The sequence below is a fragment of the Castanea sativa genome, chromosome 7 (assembly GCF_040712315.1).
Source record: "Castanea sativa cultivar Marrone di Chiusa Pesio chromosome 7, ASM4071231v1".
NCBI lineage: Eukaryota > Viridiplantae > Streptophyta > Magnoliopsida > Fagales > Fagaceae > Castanea > Castanea sativa.
In genome coordinates this window covers 11079113-11106057 of record NC_134019.1, presented here as the reverse complement: position 1 = coordinate 11106057, position 26945 = coordinate 11079113, and the positions used below count along the sequence as shown (strand labels likewise).

The window sequence follows — 26945 nt, the reverse complement described above, 5'->3', positions numbered from 1 at the left end:
TGGCGTTCTCTATTGCCTGGAAGTCCGAGGATACAGGATCGTACCCTAGGATCAAGTGAGCGGCCCTAAGTTGTAGGTCCTCGCTGACAAACACCTCGGAGCGCAGTACCCGGTTTAGATCTGCAACGTTGCAGTGGCTCAAGCGTGGGCGCACGTGTTGCTTATCTGCAAAGAAAGACATTAAAGCAAATAAACATGGTTAGATTCACACAACATATAATAAACTTAAATAAGCATCAATACATATGAATACGCATTTTTGTGAGTGTTAGAGGAAGTTGTGCGGTGGGGGGTTAATCCTAAGGTGTCGCACCTGGATCTCCCCACTCGACTGGGCAGTGGAGGCCGTCGTGCCAGTTCCCAGAAACAATCAGGTAGTCGTCCTTCATGCCTTTGTCGGATTTGGGCAGACAGGAGATTAGCCTAACGACACTAGAGCGGGATTTAATATAGTAACCTACATTGGTAAGTTTATGGGACTCGTACAGAAAGACGACATCGTGCCAGGTGAGGTTTAGACCCATTTGCTCGTTTAGAGCATCGACGCTACCCAAAACTCTAAAAACGTTTGGGAGGCACTGGTCGGAACACAACCGGTGGTTGCAAAGGTACTCCCTAGTTACAGGCTTCATTGGGAGGGTCATCCCACCCTCTACAAAGGCTACCATTGGGATGATAACCTCTCCCTCCTTTCTAGAGCCAGCCACGGCTTCTGCCGGGCAATATTTTAAACCTACATCGCCGGGAATGTGATATTTGGCTCTAAAGCCTTCCATTCCAGCAGCAGTATCAACTAGACACTTGAACTTTCCCATCAAATGTGAACGAAAGGTTAAATTCTAAAAGGGGGAATGATTATAGGAGGAGCCGAGGACAGGGTCCGAGGAGAAAGGGTTAAGAGAAAAAAAGGAATAAGAACTTACAGACTTGAAGTTGTCCGAGTTTCCACGGAGTTGCGTAGACAAAAGGTGATTGCTGATGTTTTGATGTGATTAGTCTCTGGAGAAATAAATGAAGGCGCAGGTTCCCGAAGCGTCACGACATGCGAGAAGCGGCCTCGAAATTAAATTTGTCCCGCCCAAATTTTCATGGAATGATAAGGACCGTCGGATGTTGATCTCACCGTTGAACGTGGGGGACAAGGTATAACTTACGGTAATAAATGCGCGCGTTTTTTAAAATAAAACCGCCAAGTGTCACCCTCCGGAACGCGAAACGGTTTTCACACGTGTTGTTATTTACAGAAAGTGTGGAGGAGGTGTTCGTTGGATCAAAACCCTATTTTTCTCCTCGGATGATGAAAAATAGAGTTTTGAGGGGCTATTGTGGGGAGTAAAAGGGCCCAAATGGGCATATGGGCCTTTGGGCTGTAACATGGAGGGCCGACCTGCTCCAGGATTAAACTCTATGACTCGGCCCATACGCCGAGGGTCCGAGGATACAGCCGAGGACGAGCTTCTCCTCGGAAAAGCCCTAGGGAATTCAAAGTTTCATTATGAAGGTCAAAGCACGACTCTGGAAAGACCAGTGGTTAAAAGGGGACATCCTGAATCTTCTAGATGCACCAGTATTAAAGAAAATATCAAGAATAAAGGCTGCCACCTCCGCATTAAAGGCTCTGCACCTACCTCCCTGGCCGCATTAATGGGGAGGTGACCCCTGAACAGTGAGGTGGAAACTTCTAGTCACTGTTCAAAAAGTATCAGGGAAGGAAGTATAAAAGGGGGGTAAAGGCCAAAGAAAAGGGGGATGGGGAAACTAAGAAAGAAATTAAGAACTTGTAATTTTGAAGGAAGAAAGAGAAATAATAAAGAAGTAGTCCTCGGCTTGAGTCCAGGGAGATCCATTTGTCATTATCGTTCGTTATTTACTTGTGTTTGCTTATAAAAGTCTGTTATCAAGCTCCCAGTACTTCTAACCTAGGTTTCAAGCCCACACTCTACAAATTTTATTGTTTAAGGCTCATTGGGCCTGAGCCCGTGATTGTCTTTGGGTCCAGGTGCAATTGTGCACTTACAAGTACTTGTGTACCTTAAATGGCCAATGAAACAAAGTTTTCTCAACTTTGTATCTCTTGTAACATAGATGAACATCTCTATGCACAACTAAGTAAGTGAGCTTTGTGGCTCATGTTTGTGATAAGTAAGATTAAGTTATTTCTTGTACCTAACACTTGTATCACTCTTTTTTATGGTAAGGACTAAAAAATCCTAAGAGAAATGCATAAATAACCATCTCACCACTGGTACCCACCAATCATGAAATGACATCGGTATGCTTCGGCATAGCAAAAGTGTAATGTCAAAAGCTTAACATAATTATGTATTTCTTTTCTCTCTTTTATATGTTTATGCATGATATGCTTAAAAGAAAATACGCAAAGAAAAATTAAAGCAAAAAGAATCAAAATGTTTTAAAATATGATTGCAAGCGTGTATTATAGGAGATGTAAGAGTTATAAGATGTACCTCGAAGGTGATAGTTCCCATCAAGCAGTTATGATCATGTGTGAATTAAATTGATTTACTCATATCTCAAATTGTCATAATATGTAGACATATATGCAATCTTGCAATGTTTTTAATACACAACACGCAATATTCTTTGCTATTTTTGATACATCTACAAGTACAATGTGTTTTGGTCATCACAAGGTTTACTTGTGTTAATGTATGCTCATTAAACTTCTTTAACTTGTTTTTAAAATATAAAATTGGTTAGACCTATTTGTGTGTGTGTGTGTGTGTGTGTGTGTGTTTTAAATCTATATGCATGACATTTTTCTTGATTGAGAGATGTTTTGAGAGTTTAAAATATTGGTTGGATCCTTGGTTGAGTTACATGTTTGATTGCATTCATGTCTGTGTTTTTCTCTTCTTGAAAAATTGTTTTTTAAAGAAATCTTAACAGCTCCTCGACACCTCTCGACAGCTAGGCTATTTATCGAGCTTTTCAACTTCTTTTTATCGCAATCTCGATAACTTCTTGATAGCTCCTCGATCCATCAAGAAAGTTTATATCTCCTCGATAGCTCTTCGATACATCGAACCCTTTTTGCTGTGGACACCTCTAGATAGCTTCTCGATAACTACATTTGTCGAACTTTACCTCCTGACACCTCTCGATCTGTCGAGAATTAAGAGGTTCTATAAATAGAATCCGCATGACTTTTCTTCATTTCTCCTCGATCTCTCTTGATTGTTTTTTGTCTTTTCACCTCCCAAACACAATCTTCTCACTCAAAACCTTCAACCCAAGTTTTTTTCTGCAATTTCTTGTCTCAATTCACTTGGAATGATCTCTTTATCTCTCATTCTTCATGCATTTCACACATTTAGATCTAGGTTTTGGGGTTTTTGAAAAACTTTTGGGGGTTTTCAAAATTGATGAAGTTTTTGATAAATTTTTGGGATGGGCTTTGTGAAAATGTCTTTAAAGTGTCATACATTGCATCACATTTGGATTATAATAATGTTTCATGCATTTTAGATGTGTGTTTACTTTGTTGCAATGTTGTGTGCTGGTAGGTTTGGAATGGGTTAAGCCTATGATGTTTTTACTATTGCATATCACATGCTCATGCATTTTCATGCATACACACCTTCAATTCTTTATATTCTTATATATTGATTGTGTTGGTGCTTTTTTCCGTGTCTCTCTCTCTCTCTCTCTCCTTCTTTCAGTTAGTTGCTCAATGGCACCTAAACGGAAATCTACTCCGTCTTGAAATTCTCTTCATTCTAGGGCTTCTTCTACTGATCTTACCCCTGCCCAAATTCAGTTCCATGATGCTAAAGCCCGCAAGGACTTTTCTAAACGAGGCATTCATTCAGAACGCCTAGTCATTTTATCAGATTTCTCCAATACTGACCTACCCACTGTCATTCACAATAAGGGTTGGGAGTCACTGTGTGGCGTCCCGGTCACTTGTCCATTCAGGAGTTCTACTACAACTTACATTGATTTGATTATTCAATACCACTCTTTGTCACTCGCGTTTGGGGTATGCACATTGTGGTCACATCGGATATCGTATTTGAGGTGCTCCATGTCCTGAGGGTAGCGCATCTTGACAACCTCGGCTATGATCGTCTTGAGACTATGTCTAAAGATGAGCTCATGTCTTCTTTTTGTGAGCGTCCTTCTAATTAGGGTGATTGTCAGTTCACTCCTTGCTTGACCTTTGCTAAAGGTCCGACGTTTTTTAACATGGTAATAACATTTGTTCTCCATCCATTGTCTCACTATAACTCTATTATAGAGTCTCATGCTCGAATTTTGTTATCCCTCATTGAGGATCTTTCTATTGACTTCTCCTCTCATTTTATTCTATCCCTTCTAGATGTCTATAGGGATATGGCAACCCGTGATAAGCTCATTTTCCTTTCGGCTATCATGAGGATTCTTTGCCATTTTTCTGTCTTCTTTCTTGTTTCCAACCACTTCCCTATTATGTGTGCCATAGACGCCGCTACTATTAAACGAAGCGAGGTGCAGCTACGTTCAAGCTGGCTCGGGACGGCGATTCCTCCAGCTCCATCCACATCCACTCCCTCTTTTTCTACAAGCGGTGTGATTCTCGAAGACATCATGGCACAGCTTTTGTACATGGATGCTCGCCATGACACTCTCAGTGATGAGCTGTGTTAGGTGAACACCCGTGTTGGTCGTTTTGCACGACAACAAGCTCACCTTGGTGGCTTCGTTGCTTCCTCTTCATCTCCAGAGACTACTAAGGATGAGGACAATGATGGTGATGGTGATGCTACTAATGCTAAGGTTAATGGTGCTAGCTCTTACAGCAATGATGAGATGTCTATTTGATGTACTTACCCTTTGTCACTCATGACAAAAAGGGGAATTAGTTTTGGATATGAAAGTAGTCATACTCATACTCATAGGGGGAGGGTTAGTATAAGAGATTTTTGTTAGAGGAAGTGTTTATAAGTAGTCATACTCATAGGGGGATGGCTAGTATAGGAGATTTTTGTTAGGGGAAGTGTTTATATTTTTTAGGAATGTAGTGAGGACTTTTGTATCTTTTTCTTTTCTTTCTCTTTTAGATACATTGTTCATGTACCTTTGATCTTGTGATCACTTTGTGATAGCAAACCTTGTATTTAATGATGATATATATGCATTTGAGATTGTTATTACAATTTTTTCACCTATCTTTACATGTGTTGTTTCTTTTCTCTCTGTATGCACATGCTTCTTATATTTTGTATGTAATCTTTTATTTCTATCTCACACTAAGATGCATTGATGAGTTTTATTTAAAGTGTTTCAGAAATACCGGTTGTCAAAGTCTTCTTGCTATGAACTCTCTTCTTGCAAATTTTTTCAAGAGTTTGTGCTAGGATAGATTTTATTGTATTCAACAAGTGAATATGAGTTGAGTGATTTATAATTTCTCTCATATGTTCTTTCTTTTTTTTTTGGTGGATCTGTCACAGATTGCCAAAGAGGGAGATTATTAGGACATATGTGGTTCATGTTAGGAACATATGTCAACATTTTATGTAAATGGCTAATCCTTTGACAAAACGTACGTTACTTGTAATTGGGTAGATCTAGGATGTGTTTAATGTTTCAAGAAATAAGGTTTCAAGTTCAAGTGTTAAAGTCATGCAAGTTTGTCCAAGAATCAAGTGAAGAAGTGTTGTTCATTAAAGCTCGACGGCTAGTATCAATCGAGGTTTAAAAAGCTATTTCAGCTCGAGGCTCGACAACTGCTCGATAGATATGGTATCTGTCGAGATTTATAAAAAATAGATTTTCTGTTCTGATTTTCATCCAATCCGTGAATGTATGTTTGGGCCTTCTTCTCTCACAACTCTAAACATATATAAAGATTATTTTAAGGGCCGTCTAGGGTTGTGCGAGCATAGAGAAAAGTGTTATTCATGCAAATTGTGACTAGAAACCTAGTTTACCCTAGTTCATCTTGAAGAAGCTACTATGTTTGTACACCATAGGGGTTTGTGACCAAGCAATTTTGTGATCTTTATCATGTGATGAACTGAAGAACTTTACAGCCAACATCCTTCTCAAGTTGGTGATAAAGTCGCATACTAGGATCCACAGATCTATTGGTTAGTCACGTACTGAGAGCCGTGCAATACAAGGAGAGATTGTCACTATAGAATAAGTCCAATTGTGTATTGAGGTAAGGGTTCAACTGTAGGTTAGTATAAGGTATTAGGATTCCTTTACTTGTAACCGCTTGTTGTGATAATAGTGAATTCTCGAGAGTGGTGACTTTAAAATCATTCGGTGAGGTTTTTGCCTCTGAGGTTTTTCCCATTCGTAAACAAATTACCTGTGTCAAATTTAATTTCTGCTACATTTAGTTATTTGGTGATTTGTTTATGCTATCATGCTTATTGCATGTAATTAAACCTAATTAATTCACTTTGCTAATTAATTGGTTAATTCATCACAAGGGGTCAATACAGTTTTTGCCTATCAAACACCATTAGAACAAAATTAGACCAACGTGGACAGAAAACTAGTATCCAAAATAACAAGACATGCATTCAACTTTATAAACTTGGTGGGACACCTAGAATTTTACCATGTCCTTCCTCATTTTGCTCAAAAAAAGTGCATTCTGTGAATTTGCCATGCAAATGCCTGAAGAATGATACTAGCAAAAATAAAGAAATTAAATCAAAACTAAAAAATTTCTAATTTCTTTCATTTGTTACAAGTTTATGTTTTGCAACATATTTATGTCTAACAATATGTTTATGTTTAGAGAGTTTTTTTGTTAAATTAATTGCAAATGATTAAATGCACATTGATAATTTTTTATGTGATGTAACTTGTAAAAATTTGAATTGTGTGAATATAAGTTCATCACTTGTTATATTTGTGAATTTTTCTAAAAATGGTAGTTGAGCAATTCGCTCCTCTTGACTACCATTTAGTAGCCTATTTTCCTCAATTGTTGAGGGTGATATGGGTAATATAATTTCACCCATATTCTCTAGATCTTTTGCATTTTCTGGTGGTTTAAACTACTGAGAAACTTACTCCAATCTAACCTCACGAGTTTTAGGAATATGAGCCCAAATATAATATATCACAATAACTAGTATAAATTTCTCTATATATGTAACCCCAAACATGACATAAGACAATGACATGAAAATTCTTAATAAATTAAAATAAGACAATATTATTATTTGACAATTTTATCTTATAGTATTTTACATAATTTAGAGAAACTAACTACTATATTAGATCGAGGAGAGTGCTCATTGTAATAGCATGCCGGCTCATAATATATATTTTTTCAATTTGTATCTCTACTAAAAATTTTATTTCTGTATAGTTGGCCGCATAGAACTATACTTCAATTTTCCTTGATTGTCCATCGTCTAGCAGGCAGCTCTGTTTCAAAGAATCTATTACTTCAATGATCTTGCCCTGTGTCAAAATATAGATAAAAGATTAAGATTCAAGCAAAGCAATTAAGAAGAAAACCAGTTTTTTTTTTTAACATTAGTATTTATCTTTTCATTACAAATTTAGTATAAAAGCCACCAAAAATTATATCTTTATTGTTTTGTATATATTACAAGCATACGGGATCAAAATTAAACCATCATAGACACAAAACTAATATACAAAATAACAAGACATGCATTCAATTGTACAAACTTGGTGGGAAACTTAGAATTATACCATGTCCTTCCTCATTTTTCTTTAAAAATTGTATCTTGTGAATCCTCCACTCAAATGCCCAAAGAATAATACTGTTTAAAAAAGATGCAATTAAATTAATACATTCATATTTCTAATTTCTTTTATTTATTACAAGTTTATGTTTAAGAACATATTTATATACAATATGTTTATGTTTAAAGAATTGTTTGTTAAATTAATTAAAAATTTGCTTCTAATTAAATGCACACTAATACTCCTCTTGGTTTACATTTAATAGCATCTTTTTATTTAATAGCATCTTTTTTTCACTTGTAGAGAGTGATTAGGCTAATTCAATATCACCCATATTCTCTAGATCTTATGCATGTTCTTGTAGTTTGTACAATTGAGAAACATCGTTGAACCTAACACTACGACTTTTAGGAATATAGGCCTTAATAAAATATATCACAATAACTATGGGAGTTCACATACATTTTTTGCGTACGCCTTCTTAGTAGCCTAAGAGGTCTAAGTTATGGGATTGATAATGGCATTGTCATAAAACTTAATTCAATATGGCTTCTTCTTCTTTTATTCAAAGGTATTGTTATATTACATATCCTTTTTTTTTTTTTTTTTTGGTAGACCTCTAATCTATTGCTGTTATGTATTGGAAAAATATATTCGGCTTAGTGAAGAGATCATGAGGTACCCCTATTAAATAAAGAAAGTATTAAATTATATTTTTAATAAAAAAATTGCGTATAGATGGGCAATCATTAAGAATATATATATATATATACACACACACACATATATACTACTATTTAAGGGGCTTCCCTTGTTTGGACCAGATTTTTTTTTTCTTTCTAAAATACCCCAAATCTCTTTGTTTAAGTAGAAACAAAACTAAAAAATAGTCCAGTAAAAATATAGCTCTAACTCCCACTAAAATATTGCCTAAAAATAGGGTTATTCTCCCACTAAAATATTACTTAAAAAATAAGGTCACTCTCCTATTGATTTTCAAATTTTTTTTATTCACTTATAAATTAGATTTTCAATATAAAATTATTTATATAAAATAATAATAAAAAACACAGTTTTTTTTTTTTTTTTGGGCTACAACCACTAAAAAAGAAAAGCCTCATCGCATGTGTGAAGCGCGTGTGATGAGGCTAGTATATATATATTACTTAAAAAAAAAACCATTAAAAAATGAGGGAAAAAAGAAAAAATTAATAAAATGGATAATAAAAAACAAATGAGACCTTGAGAAGTTAGAAGTGAAGTTGATTGGGAAATTAATAAGAACGTTGCACAGTGAAGTTAGTGAAACTTTGAATAGTAAAGAAAATTAGAAAATACAGAAGAAAAAGACAACCAAAAAAAATAAAGTAAGGAGAAGAGCATTGCAATGAGGGACTTTTTGTCCAAATTACTAGTCCAATTTTCGGCCCCATTTTCTTCCCATTTGAAGAGATTATATTTTGGTAGATTAGGGGAGAAAATTCCTAAAAGCAGTTCTAGTGTCACAACAAAAGGCAAAACTGCACAGCTCACCCATATGGCGAGTTGTGGTTGGTGGAGGGATATCCTCACATGGACCCACCATCACCCTCCACCAACCACAACTCGCCACATGGGCAAGTTGTGACACAAATTGTGTCTTTTGTTGTGCCACCAGACTTTTTCAATACCTAAACTCCACCAACAATTTTTCATCCTCTCTCTCCTTACCAAACAACACCAATTACTATTTTCTCTCATATTTTCTCTAGTTTCTTTTCTTTCTCTCTATTCCACCTCCAACCAAAAATAGTAAAGCCTCATACTAAACTATGTACTTTGTTTACTGTTTTGTTATATTGTGTGATATACAGCTGTATTGCTGATTTGCTATACTTTAGTAATTTAAACATGGTTGAGTTATATTTGTGGGGATGCCGATTTTCAATATATATATATATATATATATATATAAAATAAAAAATAAAAAAAAGAGGTAAATCTTGTGGGTGCTGTAATTTCTTTACATTTTTGTTTATATATTACCGTGTCGGTGACCTATTATTGTTGTTTTGTTGAGTAATGGGTGAATGTATGTGTTGTGCAAACTGCAAAGTGAATATTATAAATATATAAATATGTAATAGTGCTCCATAATATATTTATATTTGGTTTAGAAATTTGTTTAATTGTTTGTCTGTTCATATTAAATAACTAGTTTACAAAATTTAATATTAATGTTTTAAATTGTGAATAATTTATAGAAAAATCATTCACAATTCATGCATATTTTAAAGAAAAAATGTTTAAGATTTAGAAGTTACACTTCATTGAACCCTTGTAAAGGCTCAAGAAGTGAACCTAAGCAAATAGACATTGTTTTCTTAGAATGTAATCTTGGAATTTTACAAAAATAAAGATGGAGAGATTTACAAGATGGAGAGATTTCTGGCTTCACTACTACTCAAGATGGAGAGATTTACAAATGAAGTTGCCATTTGTATAATGAAATGGCAAAAATAAAGAAAACCATAACAAATAAAAACTATTTACAATGAATTTTATAATTAAATAGGTTTACAATTATTTGCTAGAAAACCATAGAAATAAAGAATTATTGAACATTATAAAAACATTATTCCCTAGCTACTACTATCCCACGAAAAGTGAGAATCATAAACATGCTCCCGAAATCGAATTAAGCACTGACAAATCGGCAAATCTCATATCTTATATATGTTGCAACTCCCACCAACAACTCTCCCTCCTTCCCCATCACAACAACTAGGAAGTTGACCAATTGCATCATCAAGACACTGCAAACATTCAATGGTAGAAAGGTCCCATGTGCATTGAGCCAAGCCATACAGTTTGGCTGATTCTCCCAGCTTTAGCTCTCCAACTGCATACTTTTTTGCGGTGAACGATGCATCCTTGGCTAGTTGCCTCAATAACTCCTTAGTAGTCTTTTGGTTAAATATTGTTGGCTCACTCGCATTTTGCACATTCAAGATGGAGAACCAGTTTTCGTTATCAATTTGATCCAAGAAATCCTTGTTCGAGTACTTCAAAAGACAATCATCGTACCATATAATTGCACCCTCATCATATGGGCAAAGTTTGTGAATTTCGTTGCTAGCCTCATTTACACACGCCTTGCAGTCTGTGGTAGCAACGTCTCCACGACAAAGAGCAAGCCCATAATTAAGTTTGGTATGGGTACCGACCTACTGAACCAAGACCAAAACCAAGAGGAGGGGCTTGGTAGTTAAGGTTAACTAAGAGCATTCTTAGGTTTGATTCATATTGATCATTGGTGGTGAAGTTCTCAGAGCTTGAACAAATATTGTAGAGAAGGCTGGCTCCAAAAATGGTTTGGAGAAAGAGAGCAAAGGTTGGAAGGTAGATTGAGAAGGTGAACTGTGAGGAAGACATTTTCAGAAGGAAATGAAAGGATGATGGGTTTAAAGTATGGACTATGGACAATGGAGCACTTATTTATAGTAAATCTCAGCTTCAACCTATCTAGAAAAGTTAAAAGGGGGGCTGACTACATCTTCCATATCATTGTTGAAATTGACAAGAAATTGACAATGTGGGCTGCGCTACTTGCAAAGGTCAAAAAATTAGGAACTAGAGCTACATTTTGATCAAGTTAGGGGAAAAAAAAAAAGAAATTGTACAATACTCAACCCTGATAATATTGAATTCCAATCAAAAGTAGACGGTGACAAAGTCGCTAGAATATTATATTATGAATGAACGAACTTGAAAGTTAATGTGTCATTAGATTTATTTTTCATTTTTTATTTTTTAAGTTTATTCACCTAATCACGAATCAAGAAATTATGTATTAAGTAATTTCATAAAAATAAAACGTAGGAAGTTGTGGAGGCCGATTGATTTTAGGGGAAAAAAAAAAAGGAAGAAGGTAGAAATTTACTTAGGGTCATTAATATTTTGTCCAACTTTGATTTTCGTTTCTTAAATGTTGAAAGTTACAATTTTATCTTTAAAAACTTTAAGAAATTATGATGGGTTAAGATAGTTTGGCTCTTGGTTAATTAAGTCAATTACTCAAGTTGATTAATTAGATTAAATTACATGCAAATCAGAGAGGCACTAACAAAACACCAAAAAAAATAAATGCAAGGGAAATTAAATCTACACAGTAATTTTTTAACAAATGGAGAAAACATTTCGCAAGGCAAAAATCTCACCAGGTGAACTTAAGTTGCCACTTTTAAAAATTCACTAATTAATAATCAAGCGGTTACAAGTATGAAGAACCTTACCACTATTCTGGTCTATCCCAAAATATCAACCTACAGTTGAACCTTCACTCCAATACCCAATTAGACTTGATCTAATAGTAACCTTCTTTCATTTGTTGCATAAATCTTTAATCTGTGACTAACTCTTTTGCACGGATCCTAGTACATGACTAACTCCAGCAACTTGAATGATTGTTGTTGGCTGCAAAGTTCTTCACTTCATAAATGACGAAGATCAGGAAGCATTTGGTTTCAAAACCCTATAGCGTACAAACGTAGTAACTTCTCACAAAGAAAACTAAACTCTTGGTCTTTGTATTTGTGTATAACGGTTCTTAAAATAAGCCTTATATATGTCTAGGGTTGTGAGAAAATGATCTCAAAACAAATACATCAACCTAGGCTAGATTTCAGATTTGGAATTCTGAAATCATAATTCTCGATAATTCGAGCTTGTGTCAAGCTTCTTCATTTAACCTCAATAGCAGTATCTGTCAAGTTTCTATTGAGACTTAATGAATCAGTTTTTCTTCACTTGTTTCTTGAATCAATTTTCATGATTTTAAAGATACCACTTCATATGTTTGAGCAACATACTTCTTGATACATTAAACCCCACTTAGATCTACCCAATTACAAGTAAAGTGTATATTATCAAAGAATTAGCCAATTACATAGTAAAATATGACCCTAACAAAGTATACATCTATTTCATTTTACTTGACAGAATCGTGTTAGTGGCAAAGATGAAGTGTTGGCATGAAATAGCATGAGTTGGTTTAAATTTATAGAAATGTTATGTCCGCAGCATTTTTACAACATTTTCATAACAAATCTTATATGACAGGTTGTTACTTGTTATAATTAGTGGACAACAAAGTAATTTCGGTTGTAAATTCAAATTAAAAACCTTTAACAACTTGAGAATTAGAATTTGTTGTGAAAATGTTGTAAACGTAGCATCTCTCTTAAGTTTAATATTGATTGAGATTCTGTTAAAACTTCAGCAAATTGATTTTGTTAAGGTCAAATATGTATGTATTGGCAAATCTGAGTTAAAACACATTTTTAACGTATTTGAGTTTTAGTTTTTAGTGTCCTTAAGTATATTGAAGAACTACATTTGAAGACACAAAAAACAAATCAAGCATGTGCTCAACATGGTAAAGTTTATGCTATTCCAACATTAGCCCATCGATCAAAGAACCAGCTGCAATCGTGCGTTAGGGTTCTAGAACAACTTTAAAGTTACTTTTCTGAGCCTTCATAATTAGAGATCCAAGAGAACTCTGCTGTGACATAAAGAAAAATTTTCATTTTTAGAGCACTTTTCATCGAAGAACCAACTGCAATCTTGAGCGCCTCAAGTTTTGCACCAAGCTAAGTTTCCAAAGCTACGAAGTTCATAATGTTCCAGTCAAGATTTCTGCACCCTTTACCTTCAAAAAAGAAAAAAAAAGAATGATTGTGTGAAGTAAGTCAAGGATTGGGTATCCAAAGACATTCACTTGGAAGAGTAGTCCCACCGGGTTGGTGCTGGGCTTAAATAGCATTAATAGGTTCTTTGGTAGGTAAGTTTTTTAGGATTGGTTATATTACTTATACTTGTAATCTCAATATTTTATAATTGGTCTTTTCCCATCGTGACCATATCGCTTGTTGAAATTTACTTACAGTCATTAAAATTTTGTCCAACTTTGATTTTTGTTTCTCAAATGTTGAAAGTCACAATTTTATCTTTAAAAACTTAATAAAGTATACATCAATTTCATTATACTTAAAAGAATCTAATAAGTGGCAGACAAAGTGTTAACATTAAAAAATTTGAGTTGGTTTAAGTTTAGAATTGATTGAGATTCTTTTAAAACTTTAGCAAAAGGATTTTGTTGGGTCAAATATGTATGTGTTTGCAAATCCAAGTCAAATTGCATTTTTAATGTGTCTGAGTCTTAGTTTTTAGTTTCATTAAGTATTGTCTTGACACTAACTCAACACCAGCCGATTGATCAAGGAATTAATTTTAAACTTCAACACTAGTTTGTTACCATGCAATCAATCGAGTTTCGGGATTTTTGAATTTTCAGATCTGGAGCACTCTTCACATAAGAACCAGTTGCAATCTTGTGTGCCCCAGGTTTGCACCAAGCGAAGTTTTCGGAGCTGCATGCGAAGTTCATAGTGTTCTAGCCAAGATAGTTGCACTCTCTACCTTTAAAAATCAAAGAATGATTTTATGAAGTTAGTCACAAATTGGGTATCCGTTATTCTGTGCACCGAAGAGATTCATTTGGAAGAGTAGACCAACCAAGTTAGAGCTACACTTGCATAGCATTAGTAGGTTTTACTATAGGTAAGTACTTTGAGATCGAGTGTATTCCTCGTACTTATAACTATAATCTTTTATAGTGAATTCTTCAAATTGGTGGCAACCTGCAAACCACCCATTGGGGCTTTTCCCATCAAGGTCATTTTCCCTATAGTGACCATATATCTTATGTTGAAATTTATTTTTCCACGCATTTAGTTTTTGTGAAATGGTTGTACCCATCACATATTAGATTGGACTTATAAATAATTTGATTAATTAATCAATTTGGGTAATTGATTTTAAACTTTACATTCACTCCTCCACTTGCCATTACATTTTTCGCTTTCCCTCTTTTTCAATTTCAGGATTTGGCTACTCAATTTTTGTTTTAATTTTAATTATTTTTTAAGATCCAATAGCTACTTTAAGTCGTCTCTCCATAATTTCAGCAATTGCATCCACTCCTCCATTTCCCAAAACTCTCTCTCTCTCTCTCTCTCTCTCTCTCTCTCTCTCCTCTTAAACTTCACCAATTCATACTTGAACCTTAATATGCTTTTTCTTCTTTTAATTCAAACTTGGTAAGACTTGGACACTGCGCCCAACAAAGTTTAAGTTTGAGTCCCGCTTCACCTAAACTTGTGTTTACCAGAAAAAAAATAAATAAATAAATAAATAATAATAATAATTTAAAAAGTTTACATAAATCTATTTCTTGTGTGTGGGGAGTCAATAGTAAATAATGGGATTTTATTTTTTATTTGTTTTTAAATGAAGTTAGTCCTTCTCCATGCATACCGACGATGGTTCTCAGAATGTGAGGATAATATATCTTATTTGTGTTTTTGATAATACTCTCTATTAAATTTTCTTAGAAATTCAAATTGAAACTATTTTTCACATAAGCAGTAATTTACCCCGGCCCTTTTTCCTTTTATTTTGTATTTAATTTTTTTCACAAGAATTTTTATTTTTAGGGAAAAAACGTCGGAACCTTAATTTATTCAAATAGCTCGTTAATCAGCGTTAACAAAATTGACAATGTTACATTGCCTTATCTAAAGGTATGAGAGAATGACCGACTCTATAGAAAGTTCCCGTAAAGCAAAGTGTATTTTAATAAGTGACTAAATGCAAGAGTTGAACATATCACCATTCTTCAGAGACTAAGAGCATTGATGATTATTTTTAGAATCTCCTTCCAAACTAGAATTATCCAAACCAACTTCCTCAATGAAGAGGGCTGCATGTCTGGCCACTATCATTTCCCAAAAACCATCGAAGAGGGGTTGGGAATTTTTTCAGAGAGTGCAACCATTACCTCACCTCTAGAGTTTTGATCACCACACCTATCCCAGCTTCTTCAGTTTCTGCAAACACTGCTCCAATAAAATTTGTCTTGTACTTATCGCGTTTTTTTAAGAGGTGCAGTGGCATCTTTAGTGCATGCAATGATTTGCAGTCTAGGCCAGATTTCGATCAGTGAGCAGAGCATTATCATCAAGTACATTGCAAATCCAAGCAGAGACCATTGGTTAACCATTTCAAATTATCTAATAGTCGGTGCCTGAAGAATGAGAAAAGAATATGAAGACACGTCAAAGGAACCATATGCTAGTGCATTGGCATCTTTAGTGCGTGTAATGGTTTGCACTATAGGCCGGATTTCGATTAGTGAGCACTGTCATTAAGTACATAATTGCAAACCCAATCAGAGAGCAGTGGGATTAAATGGGCTAGTCAAAGAGGTCGGTTTAAAGTAATGAGAAGTTCAATTGCATTGTAACAATCAAAGTTAAAAAGCACTAGGTTTATCGTGTTAGGACAAAGCATATGATGTGAGATTCAAGAAGATAAGAGAATTTATTGTTACCAAAGACATTATTTTTTAGAAGATTCATACTTGAGATAATACAGCCAATACGTTGATGAAGCCTAACAACGCAGCCAAGTATTTGTTGGACTTAACCAATGTTTATTCATGTTCATAAATGATGACATATCCCAACCTATTATTAGTTGTTGGAGCTGGAGGCAAAGCAAGGAAACATTTTCTTTGGGACTGAATATTCGCCAAGGTGGAGATTGTTGTAGTTCGCTTATATTTTTTATTAGCCACTAAGTTGGGGCCTTGTGGGCATAGTGAAGTGGAATGAACCTAGTGGAATGGAGCATAACCAGCAGAATGGAACGGAGTGAACCATACAACTCTCTTTAGGGAAATTTTTATTAGGTATTATATATGATAAAAAATAAAAAATAAAAACTGTTGTAATCTCATTTTCTCTAATTAGGGATTCACTTCTGTGAACGTAAGTGAGTTTAGCTTACTTTCAGTACTTTTTAGACTTGAATTTCCTTTTATTTTAATGAGAAACTATCACATCATCCACTAACTAAATAAAATATGGAGATTAAAACTCACTATCACTTGATTTCTCTTCTCTACCTTCTTTAATCTTGTATAAACATGTCAATTCAAAAAAGATTTTGTCTTGTATAAACAGGTTACTTCACAACAGACAAAAGAGAACTAAAATAAATACATTTTATTGGCAATGAATTTTACAAATACATTGGTTCAACAGAAATAAAGAATTACATAGCATTATTCCCTAGTATCCCTCCAAAAGTAAATAATTATAAACTCGCTCCTGAAATCTAGAGAACTTGAATTATAATTACGCACTAACAAACGGGTAAATCTCATATCTTATGTTGCAACTCCCACCAATAACTCTCCCTCCTTCTTTCCCTTCACAACAACTAGGAAGTTGACCAATTGCATCATCAAGACACTGCAAACATTCAATGGTAGAAAGGTCCCATGTGCATTGAACCAAGCCATAGAGTTTGGTTGATTTTCCCAGCTCTAGCTCTCCAACTGCATACTTTTTTGTGGTGAAAGATGCATCCTTGGCTAATTGACTCAATAACTCCCTAGTCTTCTGGTTAAATATAGTTGGCTCACTCACATTTTGCACATTCGACATGAAGAACCAGTTTTCATTATCAATTTGACCCAAGAAATCCTTGTTTGAGTACTTCAAAAGACAATTATCGTACCATATAATCGCACCTTTATCATATGGGCAAAGTTGGGCAAAGTTGGTGAATTTCATTGCTGGCATCATTAACGCACGCCTTGCAGTCTGCGGCTGCAACGTCTCCACGACAAAGAGCAATCCCATAAGTTTGGTACTGGTACCAACCCACTGAACCAAGACCAAAACCAAGGGAAGGGGTTTGGTAGTTAAGATTACCTAAGAGCTTTCTTAGGTTTGATTCATATTGGTCATTGGAAGTGAAGTTCTCAGAGCTTGAACAGATATTGTAGAGAGGGATGTCTCCAAAAATAGTTTGGAGAAAGAGAGCAAAGGTTAGCAGGTAGATTGAGAAGGTGAAATGAAAGGAAGACATTTTCAGAAGGAAATGAGAGGATGATGGGTTTAAGCTATGGACCATGCGGCACTTATTTATAGTAAATCTCAGCCGACTATTTCTTCCTAATCATTGTTCGAGTTGACAAGAAATCGTCAAAACTGGGCTGCACTATTCTTCTCCTCTTCTAAAGTCAATAATGGGTACGCTAATACTGCATTTTAATCAAGTTATCCATTAAAAAAATGAAAGTTCACTTCGTCAACCCTGATAATATTGAAATGCAATGCATTGTAGATCAAGATGACAACATCATTAGAATAATAAAAAAGAAAGTTTTAAAAGCATATTATAAACTAGAAGGTACCCCTTGAACCATTCTGAATTTCTGATCAGTTCAAGGTATAAGATTTACTGAGAGAATTTAATTTTTGTGTTGATCACGATGAAATTAATCAAAAAAGTATAGACACGGTCCAACCAGAACTTTTAGACTATTGTTTTATATTTGCGAATATATACGTAGATTGTTGATTGTGATATGTGAATGATCTTACATAGAAGGTAAGTAAGAGGATGAAGAAAAAAATATTTTTTTTAAAAAAGTAAAAAGAATTAGTGTCACATTCGACCAAGCTTAAGGCCCTCTCGAGTAAAGTTACTGTGCAATGTGAGTGCTATTCAAGAAATCGAATTGTTAGATCAAAATCAAAATGTAGCCTGCTCGACTGAGATAGTTGCAAAAACAAGTTTCCTGCAGAATTTTTAGGAAATAAGGGGAAGGCGATTGCTTCAGTTTCTAATAGCTAGTAATAGCAAAAGCAACATTTTAGAGGACTTATACCACAAAAAGCATCCATATAAATTTGTCTTTTCAAAGACAACTCTTCTGTTAGGAACACAAGAAAAAGCAAGAAATGCAACAATAACAAAAATCCTATTTTCATGATTTTAAAATCGGATTGGTCAAAAAACCAAAAAAGGTGTTTTGTTCTCAAGTTTTACCAGGTTGAATTGGCCGTTTTACCATCATTTTTATGGTTTTTACCAAATCAGTTGAGAATCCGATTCTAAGTTAAATTGGCTAGTCCAATCCAATTTTTAAAACAATTCCTATTTTGGGGGAAGTTTCGATCAACACTCAGTGAAGGCCAATCTAAACTTCCCTCATTGCCTTAAGTTTTGATCAACAATTCCTTGTTAAATTGAATTCTCATTAGGTGTTTACTAAGTAGATTTTGGGTTTATAAGTGATTATAAGAAATCTCAATTGCAACTAGACTAGTCCTTTTGGGATATTACACAAATATAATTAGCAATTTTTCTTAAATCGTTATAAATGGTATCGAAGCCAATCTAGTAACATCATGTGACTCAAGAGTACTACTGCACAATGTGAACCATGATGAGGACGTTAGGATTTTAAGTAAGGGAGATTAGAATCCTCTAAATTATACAGATTAAATTGGATTGGATTGTTGGAGCGTAGATGTTTACCAACTAAATATTAGATTTATAAGTGACTACGAAAAGCCAAATTGCAACTTAACTAACACTTTTGGGTTGTAAGTATGCAAATATGACTAGTGTTTTCCTCATATCATTGCATTTATTGTGGCGAGCTCCTTGAATAATGTGGGTCACCACTTATAGTGGGTTGGATGACTGATTGGGCTTGATAGTAACTGTTTAGAATCGGTGAGCTTCTTTATTTAAGGTGAATTGTTTTTGTGGGTTCAAGTGTTTAGATGGGTTGGGTTTGGTTGTGTAGGAAGAGATTTGCTAGGCTTAGATTGGGTAGGTTCTTCTTCCTATTCCCAAATGTTTTGTTTGGGCTTTATAGGTGGTAGCAATTGCCCATAATGTCGTCCCATGTTAGGACATAGTAAATTGGTACTCCATGAATCAAGATGGCAGGCTTGTTGGACTGTTGTCTTCAAAAAAGCAGTTGATTGTTCGTCCTTGGATGGCAGCATGATTTGGTACTAGATTGTTGGCTATGTTTGGGATAGTTGGAGGGGGTCGAGCAATGACCTTGTCGTTCAAGTCTTTGTATGGCTTGCTTAAGACTTAAGAGCAAAGCAACAATCAATGTAATGGCCTCGGCTTTGACCCAAAAGCTGCACTTGATTTAATTTAATAGAACTTTTTTTCGGATCATTCGTCAAAATTCAAATATATTGAATCCAGAAAGAATAAGTCGAACTAGATTATCTCCAAGAAATTGGGGAAAAAAATCAAAATCTTAACTCAAAACCATTTCTTTTTTTGTCATGACAATATAGTCTATTGAGATTGAGGGCAACTAACATACGGTCCATTCACATTAATGTCAATAAACATATAGAAACAAAACAAAGAATGCACAAACCAATCTGGATGCTTTCAGCGCGCGCGCACGCACACACACCAAAAAAAAAAAAAAACCCAATCTGGATGCTTGAAAAGACTCACAATACATCTTAACCCAATAATCTATAAAGCACAGATACTTCATGCCTAGGACACATTTGTACCTGTGTCCCAGATACATCTTCTTCTTTTCTTTTTTTTGAAAAAAATTGTGGGACAGGGAGAGACATGTATCTTTTATTTCTTTTTAGTTTTAATCTTGAATATTTATATAGTTTTCTTTATTTACTCTTTTAGATCATATTCTTTTGGTTTGTATTTTAATTTCTTTTTTTTTTCTTTTTTTTATACAAGATAAAAATTATACTTTAGCCTAGTCTAAGTGAATATGTGTATAAACCCCAACCCTTGCTCCTCCCCCCCCCCCTCCACACCTCACAAGCACTTATACTTATAGGGTAACTATCGCACCAATAGTGCACAATGGTATATTCTAATTTCTAAACATCATATATTAGTCATGTTAGTTTATTCTCGTAAACTCAGATTGTTTAACCTAATATATTAACTAAGTTGTTACTTAGGTTGATTATTCATATCTAGGTTAAATATAAACAATCATATCACTAAGAATGGAAAAATAAAGAAGACAAGCGATATGATGATCTAGAAAAACCAATGAAACTGCCTAATTTTATGGTAAAAAACCAGGGGAAAAGTTAATCTAAACTATCCTCAAGGCAACAAATTCACTATATAGAAAAGAGGTTTTACAATATATTTTTCCCTAAATCTAATGCTACTTCTTGTAGTACTTACTCAAGTGACCATACACAGCTCTGAATCTACAAACTCTTATATCTGAATTTGTCGCACACAAACACCCTCTTTTGTGACTTTAAGATCCCACTCAAAGCTTTAGACCATCAATACTAGTTAATCTTGTATGCAATAATTTATCTCCACCGATTCTTGTATATGGATCTTCTTTCCGGTAGATGCTTGTTGAGTTAGAAGGTTACAAAACCTCTCAAATCTCACAAGAGTAACTCACAAGACTCTCTAGGGCTTCTAAAATGTGATTTAGGGTTTTCCTTTTATACCTAGTAATGTTGGACTTAAACCCTAAACATTTTGTGGGCATTCGAGCTTGATTTAAAATCTGCAAAAAACAGTTTTCGGTCAATCAAGCCTATCTCTCAATCGATCGAGCCTTGTAGTTTCTGAATTCTTCTTTTTGCAGCTTGATTGTTCTTGAATCTTGACTTGAACTCATGCAATGTCTAACACTTGTTCTAAGACATGAATATCTTAAACTAGACATGTTTTTGTACTCGGTTTGCCAACTTACATAAAATTAGAACCTAAACATTTATTCCTAAATATTTAGAAGTCATAAATTCACATTATTATTCTTTATTGCTCTTCAATAGATATATGTAACATTATAGGAAAAAAATAAATTCTTAACAATATTTAAATATAAACATAAATATATACTAAATTATTAATTAATATTCTTCGCCATACCCATATCCTAATGTTTCAAAAATTGGCATGTCGCTATGTCATACCTGTGCTCGTATCTTTGCTTGTGCTTCATTGCCAACAACTTTTGCTTCCTGCCACTGGAAAACAAACTGCTCCTAAGTATTATGAAGATACCTAAAAGAAGATGAAGATTAAAAAAAAATCCAAAACTAAGAGATATAAGGAAATTGGGGAAGGGTGATATAAGTTTGGAAAACGTCAAGATAGGTCAACCTTTAATATACATATAAAAGTTTGTAAATGATTTTTTATTTAATGAAAGTGAAAAAAAATTAAATAATGGAAAATTATATTAGTATTATTACGTTTAACTAAGTAATTAATGAGTTTCAGTTAGCTCAATTGGTAAAGTCTCTGTTAATTGAATAAGAGATCTTAGATTCGATCCCCGCCTACAGCAAAAACCAATTAGTGTCTTAGTCTAATGATAAATTGCACAATGACCATAAGCAAACGTCATAGGTTAAAACTCTATAAAAATAATTAAAAAATTTTTAAAAAAAAAACACTAAATAATTAATGATATGTTAAACTCAAGAATCTCATGGGTGATATGAAATGAATAAGAGATCTGGGGTTCAATATTCCTATACCAAAAACCAATTAGTATCTTGATTCGATAATAAAGTAAACAATCATCAAAAGCGGACGCCATAAGTTGAAAAATCTCGTGGGTAATATGAAACGAAAAGACACATGAGAGTATATAAAATAAGGCAAAAATGCAAAACCCACCCTCTAAGTTCTACTAATTTTACTTACGTTCAATTTAGTCCTCTAACTTTCAAAAATTATCAATCAAGACGTCCTATTAATGTCTGTTAGTTTCTCTACCGTTAAGTACCAAAACTACATAGTTTTGACTCTTTTTTTATTTATTTACAACATTCAAAACATTTATTTTAAACTTTTTTCGAAAAAATAAAAGGCAAAGTTAGAGTTGGATTGAAACTCAAATTGAAACTTAGCAGAACCAAAAAAAAAAAAAATCAGGGAGAGAGAGAGAGAGAGCTCTTTGGCTTTGAAATCAAATCAAAAGTTAATAGAGAAGAAATTTTGAGAGAGAGAGAAAGAGAGAATGGTAATTTTTTTAGTGTTTAAGTAATTGGATGATATATCCGATCACCGATATAGGTGTAGTGGATGAGTGGTGGTTACTGAGGCAAGATGGTCCCATCCGTACTCTGTCTTCTCAAGTTCTTCAGAAACTTGTAAAGAAACTCAACAAAAGATGAAACTATGTCGTATTTAAAGCACTAACAATGCAACTTTGACAGATATGCAACTTTGACAGATATTTACGAAAGTAATAAATTGATTAAAGTTGAAAGTTAAAGGACTGAATTGAATGCAATACGAAAACTGTAATAAATTATGGTAAAACTTAGAGAGTGAGTTTTGCATTTTTCCCTTAAAAAATGACAATAGAGTACTCAAATTCTAAAAAAATACAAAGAAAAAAAAAGGCAATAGCACAAATTCAAATATTTATTTATTTTGAATAATTTAAGGTGGTTTATTTTTTCTATAATTAAATAGAAATATATAAGTAATAAATTCTAGGTGGCAATAATTTTACAATATTTTCATTTAATATTGCCACCTAGGATATGAACTCTCATCAATTTTGAATCCTAGGAGGGAATATTTTCACATACTTTAAATATGTAAACTAAGTAATGCTATGTGCACAATATTTTCACAATAAATTATAGGTGGCAAGCTATTATTGGTTCTAATTTGGATCCACCATTAACATCACTTTTGTTAAGACATATGTGGTTCACTTGTTAAGAACATATGTCATTCTTTTATGTAATTGGCCAATCCTTTGACAAAATGCACTTTACTTGTAATTTGGTAAATCTAGGATGTGTTTAATGCGTCAAGAAACAAAGTTTCAAGATCAAGTGTTATAGCCATGCAAGTCTGTCCAAGAAACAAATTGAAGAAGTGTCTATCATTAAAACTCGACAGCTACATCTATTAAGCTTTAAAAAGCTGTTTCAGCCCCAAGGCTCGACAACTGCTCAACAGCATCTCGCCACCTCTAGCTGTCAAGGTTCAAGAAAAATAGTTTTTCAGATCTGTTTTGATTCCAATCTGTGGATATGTCTTTGGGCCTTCTTTTCTCATAACCCTAGACATATAAAATGATTATTTTAAGGGCCTTAAAAGTAGACACAAGTTGCACAAGCATTGAGCAAAGTCTGTTCAAGCAATTTGTGACCGGAGACAAAGTTTACCCTAGTTCATCTCTTTGTAAAGAAGCTACTGTGTCTTTGCACCAAAGGGTTTTGTAACCAAGTATCTTCTTGTTCTTCATTGTGAGGATGAACTAAAGAACTTTGCAACCAACATCTTTCTTAAGTTGGTGATTGAAGTCGCGTACTGGGATCCGCGCAATTGGTTAGTCACGTACTAGGAGCCGTGCATTGAAAAGGAGAGATTGTCACTACAAAACAAGTCCAATTAGGTATTGGGGTAAGGGTTCAACTATAGGTTGGTAGAAGGTACTAGAATTCCTTTACTTGTAACCGTTTGTTGTGATAATAGTGGATTATCGGGAGCGGTGATCTTAAAATAACCCAGTGGGGTTTTTGCCTTGGAGGTTTTTCCCATTTGTAAACAAATCACCGCGTCAAATTTATTTTCCGCTGCACTTTAGTTTATTGGTGATTTGTTTATGCTACCACGCGTTTGCATGTTAATTTGATTAATTAATCAACTTAATCCATCATAAGGGGTCAATACGTTTTTAGCCTATCAAGTGGTATCAGAGCAAGCACACTCTGATTAGGGTTTAATCCTTGTGTGTGTGATCCATTGACCCTTGTTGTCATGGTTGTCACTGGCTTAAAGAGATCTATGTTTTCAAATACATCTTGTTTTTCTAATCTCTATCTGTTTGAGCATTTCAGAAAATACAAGTTTAAAAGTTATTTGAATTTTCTTATGATGATCATTGGAAAGGATCTCTGCGTGACCAAGAAAAAACTAGACTGTCTCAAAATGAAAATGTGCACAGGAGTTCAGCTGAGAAGAGTAAAAATCAAAGGCTTAACTCGTAAGAGGCAGATGAGAGAAAGCACCATTCCCACTGATCTATCATCTAAGCATGAAGTGTGCTTTATAATGAAGTCCACATTTAAAGTTATGGACACTTGCTTGTGGTACCTTGATAGCGGTTGCTCAAAACACATGACTGGAGACCAATCCCTCTTCAAGGTTTTTGAGTCTAAGAACGGTGGCAATGTCACTTTTGGTGATGGGAGGAAATCATAGATTAAAGGGAAGGGAATTATCTCTCTACCTAGACTGCCAGACATTGCAAATATTCTGTATGTAGAAGGTCTAAGGGTGAATCTTTTGAGTATAAGTCAAATATGTGATCAAGACTTCATGGTACTATTCTCCAAGGGAAAGTGTCTTTTCATGGATGAGTCAGGAAAGAAACTCATAAGTGGTGTTCACACTCTAGACAACTGCTATGGATTGGTTCCTGATGCTGATATTGTGTGCAACAACATTCGTTTGCCAAATAAAAATTTATGGCATCAACGGATGGGACATGCTAGTTACAAACATCTCTCTATTGTATCTAAGCATGAATCAATTTTAGGGATACCGAAACTTAGTAGAATGAGCAATGTGGTGTGTGGACCATGTCAGTTTGGGAAACAAACGAAAGCTAAGCATCTAGGCACTTAGACATTAGCTACATCTAGACCATTGGAGCTTCTACATTTGGACCTTATAGGTCCAACTAGAACCGAGTCTCTTGGTGGTAAAAGATACATCATGGTTGTGGTAGACGACTTCACTCGGTACACTTGGGTCATCCTCCCACGATCCAAGCCCGATACTCCAGAGCACATTGAAGCTTTGTGCACAAGACTGCATAATGAAAAGAACCTGAAAATTGATCGAATTCGAAGTGACCATGGTAAAGAATTCGAGAACTCATATATGGAATTCTTTTGTACAAGATCAGGTATATCCCAAGAATTCTCTGCTTCTATTACTCCTCAGTAGAATGGTGTAGTAGAAACGAAAAACAGAGTTATTCAAGAGATGGTTAGGGCCATGTTGCACAATAAGGATGTGGCCAGAAACTTATGGGGAGAAGTCATTAACACTGCATGTCATATGGTTAGTAGGGTGTATTTCAGACCCGGCACTAAGAAGACTCCATATGAGTTATGAAAAGAGAGGAAGCCAAATGTGAAGTATTTCAGAATATTTGGAAGTACTTGCTTCATCCTTAAGGATAGAGAGAATGTGGGAAAGTTTGACTCCAGAAATGATGAAGGAATATTTATGGGATACTCCTCTACAAGCAAGACTTATCGGGTATACAACAAAAGGACCATGAAGGTAATGGAGACAGTAAATGTTGTTATTGATGAGTCTGCAGATTTCAGTACTGAGAAAAGCTTTGAGGAACTTCCCAAAGAAATGCTTCCTCCTGAATCAGAGGAAGTTCAAGAAATCATTGAACAAGATCCAATATCTCCAAGTACTCCATGTACTCCCAGTGTCCTCAGTAGAATGGTGTAGTAGAAAGGAAAAACAGAGTTATTCAAGAGATGATTGGGGCCATGTTGCACAATAAGGATGTGGCCAGAAACTTATGGGGAGAAGTCGTTAACACTGCATGTCATATGGTTAGTAGGGTGTATTTCAGACCCGGCACTAAGAAGACTCCATATGAGTTATGAAAAGAGAGGAAGCCAAATGTGAAGTATTTCAGAATATTTGGAAGTACTTGCTTCATCCTTAAGGATAGAGAGAATGTGGGAAAGTTTGACTCCAGAAATGATGAAGGAATATTTATGGGATACTCCTCTACAAGCAAGACTTATCGGGTATACAACAAAAGGACCATGAAGGTAATGGAGACAGTAAATGTTGTTATTGATGAGTCTGCAGATTTCAGTACTGAGAAAAGCTTTGAGGAACTTCCCAAAGAAATGCTTCCTCCTGAATCAGAGGAAGTTCAAGAAATCATTGAACAAGATCCAATATCTCCAAGTACTCCATGTACTCCCAGTGTCCTCAATAGAATGGTGTAGTAGAAAGGAAAAACAGAGTTATTCAAGAGATGATTAGGGCCATGTTGCACAATAAGGATGTGGCCAGAAACTTATGGAGAGAAGTCGTTAACACTGCATGTCATATGGTTAGTAGGGTGTATTTCAGACCCGGCACTAAGAAGACTCCATATGAGTTATGAAAAGGGAGGAAGCCAAATGTGAAGTATTTCAGAATATTTGGAAGTACTTGCTTCATCCTTAAGGATAGAGAGAATGTGGGAAAGTTTGACTCCAGAAATGATGAAGGAATATTTATGGGATACTCCTCTACAAGCAAGACTTATCGGGTATACAACAAAAGGACCATGAAGGTAATGG

General features: G+C 34.8%; 2 pseudogenes; both read right to left on the bottom strand.

Moving 5' to 3' along the window:
- Positions 1–10363: 10363 nt before the first annotated feature.
- Positions 10364–11100, bottom strand: LOC142642204 (antimicrobial ginkbilobin-2-like protein; annotated as a pseudogene).
- Positions 11101–16745: 5645 nt separating this feature from the next.
- Positions 16746–17682, bottom strand: LOC142644699 (antimicrobial ginkbilobin-2-like protein; annotated as a pseudogene).
- Positions 17683–26945: the final 9263 nt, after the last annotated feature.